Raw genomic sequence first — 21,809 nt, forward strand, 5'->3', positions numbered from 1 at the left:
GTGTGGGTCTTTTGAGTGCACGAAAACAAGGTGGCATGGGACTCCTAAGGTGCATGGATAGGGAAGAGTTTAAGATTCATAGGACTCTATCATTAGATGGCTGTTTTAAATCAAATAAAACATCAATGAATCCTAATCAAATTAGGACCAGATTAGACTCAAAAAGATGAGAAATCACATCTGATTTGGAGCCTAATTTATTTAGAGTAGATGTCTCCTAATTGGAGGAGTCCTAGTCCAATTGGACTCTTTCTTGGTACTTGAATCAAACTCAATTTTTAATCCTAATCCAATTAGGATTTAGTACATCTATAGAAATAAGGATTTCTAGTCTAATTAGGATTCATACATCCTAGTCTAATTAGGAATTAGTTCAAACTCAAATTCTAATTCAACTCGGACTAATCATCCGATCCTTTTGAGATTATCCTATAACCCTATTGGGGTTGATCACATCAAATCCAAATTGAGTCAAATTAAATTCAATCAAATTAGACTTAATGCAAGCCCCATTGCTCAATCAAATTAAGTCAATTAGCAATCCTATTGCTACTTAATCCTTCTATAACTCACTAACTCTTTAGTAATTTACATAATGCAATATTTGCATTAGATCAATTATCAATCAAATTGATAATCAAATCTTATTACGATCCATAATCGTAATTCAACCATCTGATCAGTCAATAGTCTCTTTTGTGTGTGACCCCATAGGTTCTATTCTGTCTGGTAGTGAGATATATTATGATCTCTATCACAATATCATTGAAACACTTTTCAATGGATTGAAATAATTTTAACTCTACCTACTAAAGATCATGATTATCAAGATGATCCTCATGAGTCTCACAATCTACCAGTGACACCTAGCAGTATGTAATGGCAACCTAGTAGAATAAAAGATAAATCTCTAGGTGTAGTTAGCACATGATACAGTCTCTCTATTGTGAGTCTCGACCAAATGGCAGGTCATGGATGAATTGTCAAACCTCATTATCGATCATATGATAGATTCAATCAGCTCGAGTCTATTTGTGACTCTATGAAAAATTTTTTTCATCGATCACACTGATATGGTCATAAACTTAAAGACTCAGCCTCTTAAATCTCATTGGACTACTCCCTTCTACTAGGATCGATAGATCTCATTTTGATGCACACTCTACTCCTACAGTGGATCAACTGTCGCCAACATCCACTACAAAGGCTCTTTGAGACCCATGTTGATATGTCAGTCAAACTCCAGCAGTCTCACTGTGAGCAGTAGTATCATCTCAGATCAAAAGATCAGTCATATAACTACAACATCGACAAAGTCACTAACGAGTGAGCAGACATCCATTTGACTTCTCATGTTGGTCACGCTTAGTGCTAGTTATTCTCTAACAATCACCTGCACTCTCGCTCCAGTATCTCTATACTGCAGACTCGAGACCCATCTATCTGAAGAAAGCGATCCATGCATTGATCTATCTAGATCAATCACCATCTTTATAATGATCCTATGACTAGGAGCAATTCAGGAATCAACCATCAATGACACGAGCCTCAAATTCTCAACTCTTTGAGAATATGTGTCATCATCTTGTTAATCTCTTGGATGATTCATAGACACATAAACATGAATGGTAATATAACTGTCCAATAAGTATAAAATCATATCCTAGAGATATAAAATATGTCAGTCAAGATTGGCTTCTAGAGCATACATCCAACAATCTCTCATTTGCACTAAAACCAATCTGCCATGTACCATGCCCTATCTACACAAGATAGGCTATAATCTTAGGCTAGGTAAGTGACTTACCAATGGGTCATCCACATCAAATGTGAAGTTTGCTTTCTGCACCTCTTATGTATTTCTACTTGAGGTAATCGCATGTTCTGCTACTCTATATGCTTGGATATCTGACGAGACCTAGACTCCTTAGTAAGGGCTATGGTGCCATTATCTTTGCAGTATAATGTCACGATATTTAATGGCATGACAACCAATTCTGCAACTAATATTAAAACCAAAATGCATCCTACGCATCTACAGTGTACTTAGCTTCTATCGATAGATTATTTAGAACCTTTCCAAAATATCAACATAGGAACACACCCCATGATGTAGACATTCTACCATCAATATCAGACATAAAATCTGAATTGGTGTATCCTCCCACTCCTAGCTTTGATCCTTCTCTAAATTAAGAACATATCCTTAGTTCTTCTTAAGAACTTAAGGATGTTTTTACAGCAATCCAGTGCTCACAGTCTGGATACAACTTGTATCTACTTGTGACATTCACAGTAATAACTATATCAATTCAAGTACTTTATGGCATACGACTATGCCCAAGAGAGTAGCAGACCCCTCTCTGAGATTTCTATGCTGAACCCTTTCAGCATCAACTCTCTGTACTTTATCTATGAAAACACAAGTATCCAATTGCATCTATCTCTATAGATCTTTAGGATGCTCTCTTTATATCTTTTATGAAGAAATCTATATTTAATCATATTTTAACCAACGTTAGTTGACACTCCCACTGATCCCTTTTGAAAATCATAATTCTTCATATCTGATCAAACAATTTGATCATGTCATCAAAATGACTTGTTCCAACTCCAAGATTATTATAGACCTTATGATCTCCTATCACAAAAAGTGAAATCCATAGGCTATTCTATACAGAAATATTCAAAAGATCTCTTCTCAGAAAAGCTATTTCACATCCATTTCTTGGTGTCGATGTCTTACATCACCTAGTTGTAGGTTCTGGGATCATCTCTATGCTCCCCATCTCCTATAAGAAACGACTTTCTCTACATCCTCTGCTAAGTATACCCGAGTACTTTTCGAGAGGATTAGAGATCCTCCTATATGTACAAAGTGGAGGAGGAATATACATCTATTGGCTCATGATAAATAGGTTCTTAAGGTCCTGTAGCTCATTGCTCTTCAGAGACACTCTTTTTGAGCTTAACTTTTCTCCCACTACTTTATCTTCGTTAAATAATTTTTCAAGAAGATAGCATATTGGGTCACAATCACATTGCAATTTTTTCAGAAAGTAGTATCCCAAACTCTTTTAGGAAGAGCTTTATAGATCTATTCTCTAACATATCCACCCACTGTCCTAGATACAGGCTGGACATCTTTGAATCTTAAAATAATCAAGATTCAATTCTCACCATGCCATATCCCATATGGTGTGGTAGAAACAGGTTTAGAGAGAATCCAGTTTCATAGAAATAAAGCATGTCCCTAAAGAAATATAAATCAGTGAAGTTCATTATGAACCAGACCATATCTCATATAGTCCCTTGACTTTTCTTATCTCGTAGAACTGAGATATACTAAGAGCAGTTCAATATGAAATAATACTATTTTATGAGATAATCGAGAAATTTTTTTCATTAGTATTGCATCCTCGATCCGATCGAAGTACCTTTAGAAATTTTTTGATTTGCTTCTCTACTTACATTTGAATTCTTTGAACCTTTCAAAAATTTTAGATTTGTATCTCATATACAAAATAGAGACAACTCCTTGATTAGCACATCACATGGGCTACACATATCAAATGTGTATAAGGATAAGTATCTTAGTGGTCTTTTTTTTTTTTGTCGCACAAGAGTAGCTTGATCATATTTTCTCAAAGAGATGATACACAAACTAGATTTGACTCACCAATCAATGAGCCCAAAGGCCCATATTCTCTAGTTTGTTAATCATTTCTTCTCTAATACGACTTAGCATAAGGGTCCACATATACTTTAGATTTATCTCAATTCTAGATCTCTTAGAATCAATGGCATTCACTATTTGCTTAATTAAGTTCACAAATGCATCACCATGCAAATGATAGAGACCGTCTCTCAGAACTAAATCCAAACGATGATCGTGAAGGATAGATATCATAGCCACAGCAGCAACTATTGTCCTATAGTCAATTTAAGGGTTACTTCCTCAGCCCTCTACCTTCCCATCGACTCTACACTAGAGTCCATAGCTCAACTGAGAGAAGAGAAAATCTTAAGGATAGTATTGAGTAATTTTGATATGCCTACTCTAGACGTGTCTTTGTTTCTTTAGGCTCTCCAGGTATTTACCTCTGAACTCTTTCAAGGTTCCTATATTATCAACACTTTGACCAATTCAGATCAGGTGCCATGATGGTCTTTCATATGGTAGTTTACAATAAACTACCCATATAAGCTAATCAGAGATCATAGGATCAAATTCATAACTAATTCCTTATGCATGATCATATCGAGCCTTTTAAGCTCCTTAATATCTTAGATCATTATCAAATAACGATCATAGACTGACTGCCATCATGCATCACATACGCTGTGCGACTCTGATCACCTCATAACACTTGCAGATGAATCAACACGTCATTGGCAGTGAACATATGCTCATGCATAGCACTTATCTTTATTGTCATTGTCCATCCACTCATCAAGTATTGCTCGTTGACTATGGATTGGACGAGTTGTTAACATTAGAATAATCTGGTAGAGAACATAACTTAATTTTTTAAAATTAAAAATAATTTTTAAATTTGTGAGCCAGTCTATGTAATCGATTTCAATTAATCAGTTGATATCTAGAATTCAAGCTAGAGAGTTGGAAGCTGATACATTGAACAACAGAAAGCAAAGATTCTAATTGAATGCTTGTACTTATTTTATAATTTGCTTTAAAAACTTTTAGATGTAAAAAGAGACTTTCACTATTTTATCAGATCTCCCACACTCTCTGGGTGGAGAAACAAAAATTCTAACGTGATAATTAGATTTTTAGTGGGTGCTGTGGTCCCACCGATTTCATGCACCTCACCTAATAGTTATTGGTAACACGAATAAATACCAATGCATGGATAACTCTTTGTCCAGATACTTTTCTAAGCATATTACAATCACTTAGTCTCTAAGTCATGTGGGCTTACCTAACAATTATTGCCGGCACTTCTTAGTTAAGTCAGACACACCGTTCACAAGCAAGTACAAAGCCATCATTAGGTCCCTCACCTAACAATTATTAAGTCCAACCCCATCTTTACCCAGCAGCAACTCTTTGCTAATAGAGAGGTTACGTGTCCTCGATGCAACTGAATCACTATAATCAGTCAAGAACAATCAACACTGGTAGCACACCCGCACATCTACAATGGTGGAAGATCTTGGACTTAATATTTGGTGGAGAGATTTTAGTTTATGTCTCATCTAATCAGTCATCACATGACTGATGTAATTGGCATGGGCTAGATCAAATCATCAAGCAACCATATTTGAGACTCAATCTTCCAAATTGGTCAGGTAAGTAGAGATTGGTGGGGGTCCCCCCGTTGCTTTTCTTAGACACCAATAATTTGGTCAGATAAGCAAACAGAATCAATTAAATAATCACTTTTCAATTACTTACCTTAGATATCAATTGGATAATTTATCCGAATAGGTTAGCTTAAGCAAATCAGGCTTGAGCCATAGAGCCGAATTAGGTCCTTTGGTTAATTGATTCTACATATGGGTGTCAATCGATTCGATCCAAAATAATTGTATGATCTTAAGCTCTATTGACCTCACCCTAATCAATACTTGACTCGGTTCAATCAACTGCTAAATCGATTTAGACCCAATATGATCAAATCAAAATTTTTTTAATGTAATCAAATTACATGACCTAATTTGATCTACCCATGACCAATCCCTCATGCACAAACACTAAATTCAGATCTTAGAATAAAATTTTTAGATCTAAATTCTTTGCATGAAGATAAATTTTGATCTCAAAATAATTTTAGATCATGCATACAAATATATATCACATACATAAACAAGTTCAGATCATAGAAATAAATTTCAGTCCTAGACTTACTTTCATATATCATATATATGAATCAAAATAGATCTTAAAACTCTTTTCAGATCTAAATAACAAAAGACATATCATATAAATATTGTAAAAATTAGATCTAAAAATTTAATCTAATTAAAAATTTTAACATCGTTCTAAGATAACCATACAGTATAATAAATTATGCCAGAGCAACCTTATGTTAGAACGATATCAAAACTTTTTAGATCTGAAATTTTTCTATACAGATTTTAAATTTAAATCTAAATCTCATACATATGATGTAGCTCTGGTACTACTATTAGAGTTTTATGATTTCATACAGGCATGATTTTATAAAATGAGTACACAGTAAAATTTTAAAAATTTTCAGATTAAATCTAATTTAATCTAAGCATGCATAAGATCAAATTTTCAAACCATAAACAGGATCTTTATATGTGAGATAAGATTCAGATACAGAAATAAAAAATAAATAAATATAAAATATACCTGAATATGGATCAATCTTCACCGTGAACAGATGATCATGGATGTCCTTTGAAGGTCCTTGTAGCCGCACAAACATCCGACCTCTACGGGTATTCACACGAGACCCTGATCTGATCAGAAATCTTTTGATCTTATCAGGGTGTTAGCTCCCTTGCAGAAATTGTATCTTGATGGTTGAAAATCTTCTTTTCTCCTAAGATACTCTTAGAGAACAAAAAGATGTAGGAGGATCTTGATCTCTATGCTAGAGATAATGAGAAGAACCATTTCTTCTTTTTTCTTCTTAAAATTCATGCACCAAATCTCTACAATAGAGATGTAGAAATTTTTTTCAACTTTTGGACAAAGAAAAGAGGAGACAACCATGTCTAAACATGGACAAGAGGGAGGAGATGTCCTAACAACCAACCCTTGGTTATTGTAAGAAAGAAGGGATTGAAACAAACTCACCTCACGCAATGGGCCCTTCACCGCCCCTTTCTCCCTTGGTTTTCTCCACGCAAATTCCTCTAACTTTGGATGTCAAAATCTAAAGCTAATCTCTTCAATTCAACATCCCAAGGTGGGGTATTTATAGGCTAAAGGGATGTCCTAAGTTGAGTAGGAGATAGAGTCAAAAACATCTAGGACTCTTGGAATTTTGGATGCCGCCCATAACTAGGATTATGCCCAACTATTACACATGAATTCAAGGGGATATAAAAGCCTTCGTACACACTAAAAGGGAGTGGAGAATTAGCATCAAAATGGTTGGGGAATGGGTCTTTTGAGCACATGAAAACAAGGTGGCATGGGACTCCTAAGGTGCATGGATAGGGAAGAGTTTAAGATTCACGGGACTCTATCATTAGATGGCTGTTTTAAATCAAATAAAATATCAATAAATTCTAATCAAATTAGAACTAGATTAGGCTCAAAAGGATGAAAAATTAAATCTGATTTAGAGTCCAATTTATTTAGATTAGATGTCTCCTAATTGGAAGAGGAGTCCTAATCCAATTGGACTCTTTCTTGATGCTTGAGTCAAACTCAATTTTTAATCCTAATCTAATTAAGATTTAGTACACCCATGGAAATGAGGATTCCTAGTCCAATTAAAAATCCATACATCCTAGTCTAATTAGAAATTGGTTCAAATCCAAATCCTAATTCAATTGGGACTAATCATCCAATCCTTTTGGGGTTATCCTATGACCCTATTGGGATTGATTACATCAAATCCAAATTGAGTCAAATTAAATCCAATCAAATTAGACTTAATGCAAGCCCCATTGCTCAATCAAATTGAGCCAATTAGCAATCCTATTACTAATTAATCCTCCTATAACTCACTAACTCTTTAGTAAGTTACACAATACAATATTTGCATTAGATCAATTATCAATCAAATTGATAATCAAATCTTATTTTGATTTATAATCGTAATTCAACCATCTGATCAGTCAAAAGCCTCTTTTGTATGTGACCCCATAGGTTCTATTTTGTCTGATAGTGAGATATATTGTGATCTCTATCACAATATCATTGAAACACTTTTCAATGGATTGAAACAATTCCAACTCTGCCCACTAAGGATCATTGATCATCAAGATGATCCTCATGAGTCTCACAATTCACTAGTGACACCTAGCAGTATGTAGTGACAATCCAGCAGAATAAAAGATGAACCTCTAGGTGCAGTTAGCGCATGATACAGTTTCTCTATCATGAGTCCCGACCAGATGACAAGTTATGGATAAATCGTCAAACCTCATCATCGATCATAATCGATCATATGATAGATTCAATCAGCTCGAGTCCATATGTGACTCTATGAAAATTTTTTTCTATCAATCACACTGCTATGGCCATAGACTTAAGGACTCAGCCTCTTAAATCTCATAGGACTACTTCCTTCTGCTAGGATCGATAGATCCCATCTTGATACACATCCTACTCCTACAGTGGATCAACTATCGCCAACATCCACTACAAGGACTCCTTGAGACCCATATTGATGTTTCAGTCAAACTCCAACAGCCTCACTGCGAGCAATAGTATTATCTCATATCAAAGGATCAGTCATATAACTGCAGCATCGAGAAAGTCACTAACGAGTGAGCAGACATCCATGTGACTTCTCATATTGGTCAGCTCAGTACTAGTTATTCTCTAACAACCACTTACACTCTCGCTTTAGTGTCTCTACACTATAGACTCGAGACCCATCTATCCGAAGGAAGCGATCCGTGTACTGGTCTATCCAGATCAATCACCATCCCCATGATGATCCTATGATCATGAGCAATTTAGAAATCAACCATCAAAGACACATGCTTTAAATTCTCAGCTCTTTGAGAATATGTGTCATCATCTTGTTAATCCCTTGAATGATTCATAGACACATAAACATGAATGATAATATAACTATCCAATAAGTACAAAATTATATCCTAGAGATATGAAATATATTAGCCAAGATTGGCTTCTAGGGTATACATCCAATACAGCCTGCGCACTGTGCCACACCCTACCATGTGTGACCACGCCGTCGCGCTCCACCGACCCACTACAGATGGTCCTCCGCCACTCTAGGTTCATGCATATCTTGGACATCTGAACTCCATTTAAGGTGATCTTGATCTCGTTGGACTTCATTTTTCATCGTGGATCTCACTATAGGCTCAATGTAGATTGAAGCTTGAGGTGTCAAATCCTAACAACCAGCTTATCGGACCCAACTTCCATAGCTGGTATCGAATGTTAAAGATCATCTTGGAGCATCAGAGGACACTATATGTCCTTACGGATGAGGCACCTGAAGAACCTATTGTCAATGCTCCTCGTGCTGTGAGAGACACTTACTCTGAAGTGGCTTAATGACCATACGACTGTACATTGTGTGATGAGGGCAGCCATGAACGATGAACTTAGCCATAAGTTTGAGGATGTACAGTCGGAGCAAATCATTCAAATGTTGAATGAGTCCTTCAGCACCCCTGAGAATACAAAAAGATATAAAATCTCTTGTGCAATGTTCAATGTCTGTATGTGAAAGGAGGCTTCACTCATCGATCATGTACTATACATGATTGAGCAGATTGAATGCCTAAGCAAACTTGGCTTTCTATTGCATGAACAGGTAGACAAGGATGCTATCCTCAACTCGCTGCTAAAATTCTACCTATCCTTTCTCAATCATTATAGAATGATGAAGCCTATAGTGAACTACCAGGGTTTGCTAGGATTGCTGCAGATTTTTGAGAAGGACCACCAGCTTCAAAAGGAGCTACTATATGTTATGGGTTCATCTGTAGGTCATCGATCCTTAGGAGAGGAAAGAAGAAGAAGGTGCAGAAAACTCATGCCGTCGATCCTAAGTAGAGCAAAATATCGAAAGTCAACAAGAGCCAGGTAGAATCTTTCTTTTACAAGAAGCTGAATCATTGAAAAAGAAATTATCCTACTAATATAGTCACCCTTGATCCAAACAGGCCAAACAGTTGTTTCACAAGGTATTTATATGATAACTCTTTATAATTTTTCTATTTGTGATACTACTATCTGAATATTGGATATCAAAAATTAATTAATATACATAATTCATTGCAGAGATTGCAGGTAAGTAAAAAGTTTCGAGAGGGCGAGTGATTCTTGAATGTTGGAGATGGAAGTCTTGTTCTAGTATTGGCTTTGAAAACTTTGCAGCTTGTCTCTGAGTCTAGTAGTGTCATATTAGATGATTATCATTATTATCCATCTTTTCTGATAAATATCATCTCTATAGGCCTTTTGACCGAATTTAGTTTTAAGTTTATAATAATAGATGATTTTTGTGATATCGTTATGAATGATACTGTAATTATGTATGGATAATTAAGATATGGCATATACATAATATCACGGCCTATTGGTGTAATATACACATCTAGTAAATGCCTTAAAATAGACAATGTCAGTAAATCTTACCTTTGGCATTGTAGGCTTGTTCATGTGAACAAGAATAGGATTGACAGGTTAATCAAAAAGCGTGTCCTTCAAATAGATGATTGTGAATTATTATCAATCTGCGAATCCTATCTACTTAGTAAGATGACTAAATCACCTTTTAAGAGAAAAGGTGAAAGAGCCAATGATGTCCTAGGTCTAATACATATTAATGTATGCAGACCTATGAACATAAGTGCCAGAGGAGGATACTACTACATTATATTTATGGATGATCTATCGAGATATGGGTATGTCTATTTTATGGAGTATAAATCAGAATCATTTGAAATATTCAAATGATTTCATACTGAAATAGAGAAATAGACTAAGATGAGTATTAAGATCCTTCGATCAGATCGAGGAGGTGAATACCTCACCAGTGACTTCTTGACAAGTCTAGAAGAGAATAAAATTCTCTCATAGTGGATCCCACCTAGAACACCACAATATAACAGAGTATCTAAAAGGAGAAATTGAACCTTGTTAGACATGATTCGATCCATGATGGGCTTTATGAGTCTATCTCTTTTTGAAGATATGCTTTAGAAACTGCCTGTTATATTCTGAATAAGATACCGAGCAAGTCTGTTCATGAAACTCCATATGAGATATGGACTGAGCGTAAGCTAGAACTTTCACACCTTAGAGTCTGAGGGTGTCTAGCTTATGTCAAGCATTTAAAGACAGATAAGTTTAGACCTAAGTTCAATAAATACTTATTCATAGGGTACCTAAAAAAAACTAAAGGATATTACTTCTACCTCACTGAAAAGCACAAGCTATTTGTTAGCAACAGAGTAATTTTTTTGAAAAAGAAGTTCCTTAGAGAAGGAACTAATGCCTATAAAATTGAATTTGGTGAAGTTTAAGAGGTGGAAAGATCGAGACATACAGAATTAGATTTGATTGGAGAATCAAATTCAAAGCCAGTAAAGATACCGTTGAGGAGATTCGATAGAGTACTGTATCAGTCAAATATATACTATGATTTCTTGGTCTGAGATGGTGATCATCGAACTAGATGAGAATGATGAGGATCTGATCACCTATATGAAAATCATGCAAAGATTCAACTCTCAAAAATAGCTTGACGCCATGAAGTCCGAGATAGAATCCATGAAAATTAATAGTGTATAGACACTAGTTGATCCATCCAAAGGGATAAAATCCATAGGATGCAAGTAGATTTTCAAAAAGAAAAGAGAAGCAAATGAAAAGGTAGAGATCTATAAAGTCCATCTAATTGCCAAGGATTACCATCAGTATTATGGTATTTACTATGACGAGACATTCTCTCTTGTGGCAATGCTCAAGTCTATCCAGATTATGCTTGCTATAGCTGCTCACTTAGATTATAAGATCTGGTAAATAGATGTCAAAATCACTTTCTTTAACGGGGAGCTAGAAGAAGAGGTGTATATGATACAGCCTAAAGAGTTCACATCCACAGGCGAGTCTAAGGTGTGCAAGCTAAATAGATCTATTTATAGATTTAAGCAGGCATCTAGGAGTTGGAACATGCATTTTGATAAGATGATCAAAATGTATGGCTTCATTAGGAATGGAGAAGAGCCTTGCATTTATAAGTAGACTACCGATTCTGTTGTCATCTTCCTTGTACTGTATGTAGATGACATACGGTTAATAGAAAATGACTTCCCAATTTTGCAGAATGTGAAACTGTGATTATCATTATAATTCTCTATGAAGGATTTGGGAGAAGCATCCTACATCTTAGAGACGAAGATTTATAGAGATAGATCTAAAATATTGCTTGAACTATTCCAATCCATGTACATTGATACCACATTGAAATAATTCAACATAGAAAATTTTAAGAAAGGGTGTCTTCTGATAGGTCATGGAATTACTCTCTCCAAGAAGGATTGTCTGACAATCCCTCAGGAGAGAGAGCATATGCTAGAATACCATATGCTTCAGCAGTGGATCTATCATATACACCATGACATGTACAAGGTCGGATGTAGCTTATTCACTAGGGGTAGTGAGTAGGTACCAATCTGATCCGGATGAAAATTATTGGAAGGTTGTGAAGACAACCCTTAAATATTTGAGAAATACTAAAAACCAATGACTTATCTATGAAGATATTGATCTGAAACTTGTGGGATATATAGATTTTAGTTTTCAATCAGATTGTAATGACAGTAGAAGCATATCGGGCTACTGAATGAAGGAGCTGTTTGCTGAAAAAGTTTCAAGCAACACACTGTGGTCAATTCTGTATACGAAATAAAATATATTGCTACATCCAATGCTGCAAAAGAGATGGTGTGGTTGAGAAAATTTATCTCAAGAGTTATACCTTCTATTGATGGTTCTGTCCTACAGTACTGTGACAGCTCTGGTGCCTAGCTCAGATAAAAGAATCAAAGTCACACCAGCACGCCAAGCATATTCGATGTTGCTATCATTTGGTATGAGAGATCATAGACTGAGGTGACATCAAACTTCAGAAGATCGATGGAAAGGAGAACTTAGCCAATCCTTCACTAATGCTCTCGAGATCAAAGAGTTTGATGATTTCAAATAAAAGATGGGTATAAAATACTGCCCCAATTGACTTTAGTCCAAGTAGAAATTCTTAAAAAATATATCCTAAAATCAATCATATGATGATTGAGTTTTTTTTGTATATGAATTACTTATTGATAAATAAAAATTATTTTGATATTTTTCATCACAAAGTTGCATCTTCTTTATAGAACTCTTGTATTATGATGAAGTTCTTAGAACTATATTAATAATCGATAAAGAGAAGATTTATTATATAATTCTTAAACATGTTCATAATTAAATGATACATTATTACAGGATGATGATATTTATCGAGTGGAAGTCGTTATATGCTATATAGGTTGGTTGTCCTCTTAATCGAAGAGTATGGTGACACTAGTATGGCATACAGATAAGATATAAAAGTACATCATCACTGAACAGTTGACCACCTGTTGAATATTCTGCTATCAAGATTTGTCTGTGAAGTATATGGACATAAGTGTCCCTCAGACTTGAGATCATCATAATGACTTACAAGCAACTCACTGTACTTTAGTGCCGGACTATCTAGATTTCTAATACAATGACGAAAGGCTACTGGATATAGTTAAGTACTTACAAAATCTGTGTATGGATCAAGATGGGATTGACCCCTCCAGATTATAAGAGCTGATGTATTACTATATTTTGATTTAGTAAAGCCTTGGCCAAGGTAATCCATGAGATGGATTTGTAAGGTTGAAATATAATATGGATGAAACACTTAGGATTGATAGTTAACCCTAGATCATCTTAGAGTATTTAGGGTCGAATGAATAAATTATGTAGTAATCATATGCATAGATTCTAAAATATTTTTTTATAATTATTCGATCTATCTGAACATTGGGAATCATTACTAGATGGTATCTTCGATTAGTGCAAAAAATGGTTCCTATGCTACCGACTTAGTATTCGAATTTATGAAGTCACGCATAAAAGTCAGACGATGTAAAAAAGTATTGATCTATATTTATTTGTTTAATTTGAAAGTACTTGACTTGATTGAATATATAGACTAATTTGATTGAGAATTAAGTTATGGATCAAACAAGATTGAAAAATTGACTATGTCTAGCTAGCACTACACATGAGGTTCAGATTCAATCCCAAGGGTGAACAGTTTTTGATGTATAATCCAAGGAGCCTATGAGAGATTGAATTTAAGTATTAATTAATTTTAGATTAGATCTGATTTAATTAGACTTAATTACATTCAAAATTCTAAGTTAGACTTGATCCTAAATCCTAAAATAGTTTAAGATTGGCGGCCTTTCGAAATTATTTCGAATCAGCTTCGAATTGGATTCGAATTAATCCAACTTTGGATGAGATCCTTAGAGTCTATTTTTACTAAAATTCTCTCACCTCCATGGCCAACCAGCACCTGATATGGTGCTGGTTATAGGCCATCCCACATGGGTGTGGGCGTGGGTGCAAGTAGGCACCAAGTGAGGCGCCAATCTTTTCTCAATTAGGAGTTCTGCTTTAATAAGTTGTAGACTGATTCAAAGCTTGTTTGAATTAGAAGTCCTATTCTTATTAGGTTATGAAGAATCATCTATAAATAGGGACAGTCTCTACCTATGATCCATAGTAATCAAATTGTGTGATAAAAAGATAGAGAGAGAGAGAGAGGCATGAGACTAGTGGGCATCCCCTCTTGGCATCCTCTTCCTTGCCTCCCCTTCTCCTCCTTGCCATGGGCTCCATTGTGGGCATCCCTTTGCTGGTGTGAGGCATCACACCTAGGCATCTCTCTCCTCCCTTGGTGGCCTTGTGAAGGCATTTCAATCCGAGGCTTCATCTCGCTTTCCTACGGAGCTTGACGTGTGCACAACGTAGAGAGCCTGCAGATCCAGGCTTACATGAGGATTTGAATCCAAATTTTAGAGACTTGATTCCCATTCTACTGCAATCTAGTAAAGATTTGATATTTATTTAGTTCAATATACAAAAAATTTTTTGATGCAACCCTGATTATCCACTAGAAACAGGCTTTCTTTTTCTTTATTAAAATCTAGAATTTTTCTGATGATGCTCTTAGGTTGGAATTATTTTTTTTTTCGCTCAAGGATAATGCCAAACATTGGTTAAATTCATTAGACTTAGTGACCATTTCAATCTGAAACCAACTCCAAAGAGAATTTTTCAAGATATATTTTTCAATCGAAAATATCAATCAAATTAGAAATGCCATCACTATTACTTTTTTCCAAATGGATAGAGACCTATTCCATGAAACATGGGAGAGACTTAAGGATCTCATTCGTAAATACCCGTACCATACTGTCCCTAAATGGCAATTAGTTCAATGTTTCTATGATAGATTATCAGAGAAATACTGACAACTGATCAACGCCTCATGCGGAGCGACATTTATACTAAAAGGTGAGGATGACGCATGACAGTTACTTGAAACCCTTAGTGAAAATTCTTTGCATCACTTATCTGCCTCTTGTAGAGATAAAACCATGTTTGTTCAAAAGAGAGGTGGAATCTATGAAGTTGAAAATTTCATAGATATCCACATTAAAGTGGATGAGTTGTCAGAAAAACTAGATCATTTATTAAATATCAAACACTCTTTTGCTCCATCTTTTCCTGCTCAAGATGTTTGTACTTTATATTCGAAGTACACCTACTTTATGAGTGAATGTCCGGCCATACCCCAATTTTTTGAGTTTGTACAAGAGCAAGTTCTACAAACCCAACCCAAATTGTTTATAGATCAGGTACTAAACCCTTTTCCAATACTTAAAATCCATGCTGAAAAAACTACCCAAACTTTTCTTGGAAACCATAATCAGTGGATAACCCCACTATACAAAGACCAAGTCACTCGGATGTAACCTATAGGCAAATGCCCTACCCACAGTTTCAAAATATTCCTCAACCAACTCCAATTACCCATAATTTGACTTTTGAAGAGAAGGTTTTACAAGTATTGAAAAGGCTAGAAAACAACACCCAGATCCTTCACTCTCATACACAATCCATAGCTAAGCTATAGATCCAAATTGATCAACTACTATATTTAATAGAAAAGTTGCCTAGTCAACTCGAGAGTAATTCGAAGGGACAATATATGGCTGATAGTTCCAATACCTCTGAAATTTTTTCAGAACATGCTAAATCTATTATGACTTTTTGAAATGAAAAGACCATCAAGCAACCTAGCAAAACCAATAATGAAACTTTGACTAGGTCAGGATTACTCAAAGGTAAGGAGAATCCAAAATTGAGGGATGAACCAACTCCATTAGCACTTCTTCATTCACCCAAGGCCCCATTTCCAAGTGCTCTAGAATCTCCTGTTCCTTTTAATAAGAAGAGAGAAAAGATAGATGAAATGTTAAAATTGTTCATAGTTCAGATTAATCTCTCCCTTCTGGATGCAATCAATAGGTCCTAACTTATGCCAGATTTCAGAAAGATTTGTGCATACAGAAATGGTAATCCAGATCATGAATCTCAAAGAAAGTTTGTCTCATCGAAGAAACTAGTTTAGTCTTCTAGCACACTCTCCCTCCTAAATTTAAGAACCCAAGTGCCCCCATCATTTCTTGTGTTATAGGAGACTTTCATATCGAAAAAGTACTTTCTAGATTTGAGGGCAAGTGTTAATCTTCTTTCTAGCTCAGTGTATGAACTTTTTGATTTGATGAGTTAAAATCCACTTCTATTACTTTGCAACTAGCTGATTGATCTATTAAGGTACCATATGGGATGATTAAAGATATTCTAGTCAAGGTAGATAAGTTTTACTTTTCAGTTGATTTTCTTACCCTTGACATAGAATTTTGCAGCAATCCTAGACAAATTTTCATCATTTTAGGCTAATGCTTCCTAACTACGACCCATGCATGTATCAATTATAGGACAGGAGTCGTGAATGTCTCTTTTGGGAATAAAAAGTTGAGATTGAATGTATTCAATGCTTCCCAAAAATCACAAACTGATAGTTGTTTTGAAGTGGATATACTTGAAGATATCATGGAGGAAGCTACTCCCACAATTCTTTCTCAGGACCCCTTACACACATGTTTAGCTCATTTTCGGGTGGATGACTTTGATGTAGATAGATATATCAAAAAAATGAATGTCTTATTAGATACGCTCTAATCCAAAACTATCCCACCATAGACTATAAAATATGAGCTACTATCCGCTATATCTAGCACTCTAATAGTTTGCTCATTAGAATCACCACCTACTCTAGAATTGAAGCCACTTTCTGTTACACTCAAGTATGTATTCTTAGGACTCAATGACACCCTCCCGGTAATCATTGCATCAAATTTGATCTCTGATCAGGAAGCTCAATTTATAGGTATTCTAAAAGAACATAAAGAAGCTATTGGATGGATCATTATCGATCTGAAAGGTATTGACCCCTCCATTTGCATGCATCATATTAATTGTGAGGTAGATACCAACCCACATAGGAACATGCAGAGGAGGCTAAACCCAAACATACAGAAAGTTGTTAAGAAAGAAGTGATAAAGTGGCTAGATGCAGGAATCATCTACCCAATATTGGATAACAAATGGGTCGTCCCACCCAAGTAGTACCTAAGAATTTAGATATTACTATTATAAAAAATGAAGAAGGTGAATTGCTCCCTACTCGCATAGTATCAGGTTGGTAAGTGTGCATAGATTATAGGAGACTTAATATCATTACTAGGAAAGATCATTTTTCATTTCCATTCATTGACCAAATCCTAGAATAGTTAGTGGATTAAAGCTTCTTTTGCTTCCTAGATGGTTATTCAGGATATAAGCAAGTACCTATATTCCTAGATAATTAAGAGAAAACCATCTTCACCTACCCTTATGGTACTTTCGCTTTTTAGTGCATGCCTTTTGGACTCTGTAATGCACCTGCTACATTTCAGCGATGCATAACATTTTTTTTTTGATATGGTAGATAGATTTTTGAAGATTTTCATAGATGATTTTTTTGTATTTGATATTTTTTTTGAGGACTGTCTCTAAAATCTTTCTAAAGTCCTAAAATATTTCATGAGATAAATTTGATCTTAAATTGAGAAAAGAGCTATTTTATGGTTTGAGAAGAGATTGTATTCAGATACATCATATCTGAGAGAAAGATTGAGGTAGATATGACCAAAGTTGAGGTAATTTTAAACTCCCACCCTCAATCTCGATCCGATAAATACAATCTTTTCTTGGTCATGCCAAATTCTATAGATGATTTATCAAAAACTACAGTAAAATTTTTAGACCCTTTTGCAACTTACTTGCTAAGGATACTCCATTTGTCTTTAATAATGATTGTTTGAAAGCCTTTTATAAACTTCATGCTGCCCCAACAACAACTCCGATTATTATGTCCCCTAATTGATCCCTTCCTTCTGAAATGATATGTGATGCATTTGATTTTGCAATAGGTGCAATCTTAGGACAAAGAGTAAATAAACACTCACACATGATATATTATGCTAGTAAAATTCTTTCTAATACCTAGCTCAATTATACTACCACTGAAAAAAAGTTACTAGCGGTAGTATTCATCTTAGATAAATTTTGATTATATCTTTTAGGGTTCAACGACCGCACCACCATTCGGTGCATTATGCTGGTGGCAATGAATGATGAGTTCAGTCGCAGGTTCGAGAATGCCCAGCCACAGGAAATGCTTCAAATGTTGAACGACTCCTTTGGCACGCCTGACGACATTGAAAGGCACAAAACTAGTTGTGCCATTTTCAATGCTCAGATGAGGGATGGAGCCTCAGTCACTGATCATGTACTGTACATGATCGAAATGATTGAGCACCTAAGTAAACTGGGCTTTCCCTTGCACGAACAGCTCGGTAAGGATGCGATCCTTAATTCATTGCCCAAGTCCTTCCTCCCCTTCCTTATTCATTTTCGGATGACAAAGCCTGCAGTGAACTACCACGGTTTGTTGGGGTTACTGCAGAACTTTGAGAATGATCACCAGCTCCATAAGGAGTCGGTGAATGTTGTGGGAGGGTCTTCTTCTGATCGTCGACCCTTTAAGAAAGGGAAGAAGAAGAACAAGAAGAAGAAGAATAAGAAGGTGCAGCTGCATGCTGGGACGTCTGCACAGGGTCAGACCAAGAAGCGCAAGCCCGACCAGAGCCGGGCGGAGTGCTTCTTTTGCAAGAAGCAAAGGCACTGGAAGAGGAACTGTCCTCTATACATTGCCTCCCTGGACCCGAATAGGCCGAAGAAGAAGCAAGGTACTTATATGATAACACCTTACAACTTTTTTATTTGTAATACTACTGCCTGGGTATTGGATACCGGAAAGCCCTTATCATATTTGCAATTTGATGCAGGGTCTGCAGGTCAGTAGGAGATTTGATGAAGGCAATAGATTCCTGAACGTTGGAGATGGAAGCAAAGTTTCAGTTCTAGCATTAGGAATCATGAACCTTGTAATCAATTCTCGAAATATAATTCTGAGTGAATGTCACTATTATCTAAGCTTTTTATTAAATATTATTTCTGTAGGCCTTTTAGCCATGAACGGTTATCAATTTTTAATAAAAAAAAATATTTGCAATATCATTTTGAATGGTGTTACAATATTTGTTGGATAACTTAATAATGAAATTTACTTTCTATCACAACCTGTTAATGTGGTTCAAACCTCTGATAAACATCCTAGAATAGATAATGTGTCAGAAGTCTACCTTTGGCACTGTAGGCTAGGTCATATCAATAAGAACAGGATAAACAGGTTGGCTCAAGAAGGAATTTTGAAGTAGGTGATTGTGAATTACTTCCAACCTGTGAGTCCTATCTTCTTGGTAAAATGACCTAATCATCTTTTACTGGAAAAGGTGAGCGAGCCAGTGAACTCTTGGGTTTGGTACATTCTGATGTATGTGGATCCATGAGCTCAAGTGCAAGAGGTGAATATTTCTACTTCATAACCTTCACAGACGACCTATCGAGGTATGGATATGTCTATTTAATGAAGCATAAATCGGAGTCATTTGAAATGTTCAAACTATTCCAAAATGAGGTAGAAAAACAAACTAGAAAGTGTATTAAAACTCTTCGATCTGATCGAGGAGGTGAATACCTTTCCAATGATTTTCTGACATATCTTGGGGAGAATGGGATTCTCTCTCAATGGACTCCTCCTGAAACACCACAGCATAATGGTGTGTCTGAAAGGAGGAATCAGATCTTGTTGGACATGGTTCGATCCATGATGGGGTTTGCTGGTCTGTCGATCTCCCTTTGGGGATATGCGCTCGAATCGGCTTGTTAACTTCTAAATAGAGTTTCGAGTAAGTCTGTAACCAAAATACCATATGAGATATGGATAGGATGTAAGCCAGTACTCTCGCACCTTAGGGTTTGAGGGTGTCCGGCTTATTTTAAATGTTTACGAACAAACTAGGACCTAGGTCTGACAAGTGTAATTTTATAGGGTATCCAAAAGAGACCAAAAGGTATTACTTCTACCTAGCTGATGAGCAAAAAGTGTTTGTCAGTTTTAAGGCAATCTTTTTGGAAAAGGAGTTCCTTGGTGAAGGGACTGTTGCCTCTAAGATCGAACTTGACGAAGTTCGGCAGGTGAAAAAACTGACACAAGTTGCTGAACCTGAATCGAATTTGGTTAGATCAGATCCGGAGCCCATTGTTCAAGCACCCTTAAGGTGATCTGGTAGAGTACCACGTCAACCAGACAGATACTATGGTTTCTTGGTCTGGGATGGCGATCCTATCAAACTTGATGAAAATGATGAGGATCCGATCACCTACATGGATGCAATGCAGAGATCCGACTCTGAGAAATGGTTGGAGGCCATGAAATCCGAAATGGAGTCCATGAAGGTCAACGATGTGTGGACATTGGTTGACCCACCCGAAGGAGTAAAACCCACAGAGTGTAAGTGGGTCTTCAAGAGGAAGAGAGGCGCAGATGGAAAGGTGGAAACCTATAAAGCCCGTCTGGTTGCCAAGGGATATCGTCAACATTATGGTATAGACTATGACAAGATGTTTTCTTCTGTGGCAATGCTCAAATCCATTCGGATTATGCTTGCGATAGCTGCCCATCTGGACTATGAAATCTGGCAGATGGATGTGAAGACAGCTTTCCTAAACGGAGAGCTAGATGAAGAGATGTATATAATACAACCTGAAGGATTCACATCCACAGATGAGTCTAAGGTGTGCAGGCTACAGAGGTCTATTTATGGACTTAAGCAGGCATCACGGAGTTGGAACATACGTTTTGATAAGATGATCAAGACGTATGGCTTCGTTAAGAACGGAGAAGAGCTATGCATTTATAAGTGGGCTAATGGTCCAGTAGTAGTATTTCTTGTATTGTATGTGGATGACATTCTCTTAATCGAGAATGATGTCCCTGCATTATAGGGAATAAAGATTTGACTGTCGTCACAGATCTCCATGAAGGATCTGGGAGAAGCTTCCTACATCCTAGGGATGAGGATCTATAGGGATAGATCTAAAAGGTTGCTTAGTTTATCTCAGTCCACGTACATTGATACTATACTGAAGAGGTTCAGCATGGAGAATTCCAAGAAAGGCTATCTTCTGATAGGCCCTGAATTTCTCTCTCAAAGAGGGATTGTCCGACAACACCTCAAGAGAGAGAGCGTATGGGTAGGATTCCATATGCTTCGGTAGTGGGATCTATCATGTACGTCGTGACATATACACGACCAGATGTGGCATACTCACTAGGGGTAGTGAGTAGATACCAATCTGATCTAGGAGAGAATCACTGGAAGGTTGTTAAAACCATCCTGAAGTATTTAAGAAATACTAAGGACTAGAGGCTTGTTTATGGTGAATCGGACTTGAGACTTATAGGGTTTACAGACTCTAGTTTTCAGTCTGATCACGATGACAGCAAAAATTTGTCGGGATTTATTTTTATCCTTAATGGTGGGGC

This window comes from Elaeis guineensis, chromosome 11, assembly GCF_000442705.2.
Source record: "Elaeis guineensis isolate ETL-2024a chromosome 11, EG11, whole genome shotgun sequence".
Classification (NCBI taxonomy): domain Eukaryota; kingdom Viridiplantae; phylum Streptophyta; class Magnoliopsida; order Arecales; family Arecaceae; genus Elaeis; species Elaeis guineensis.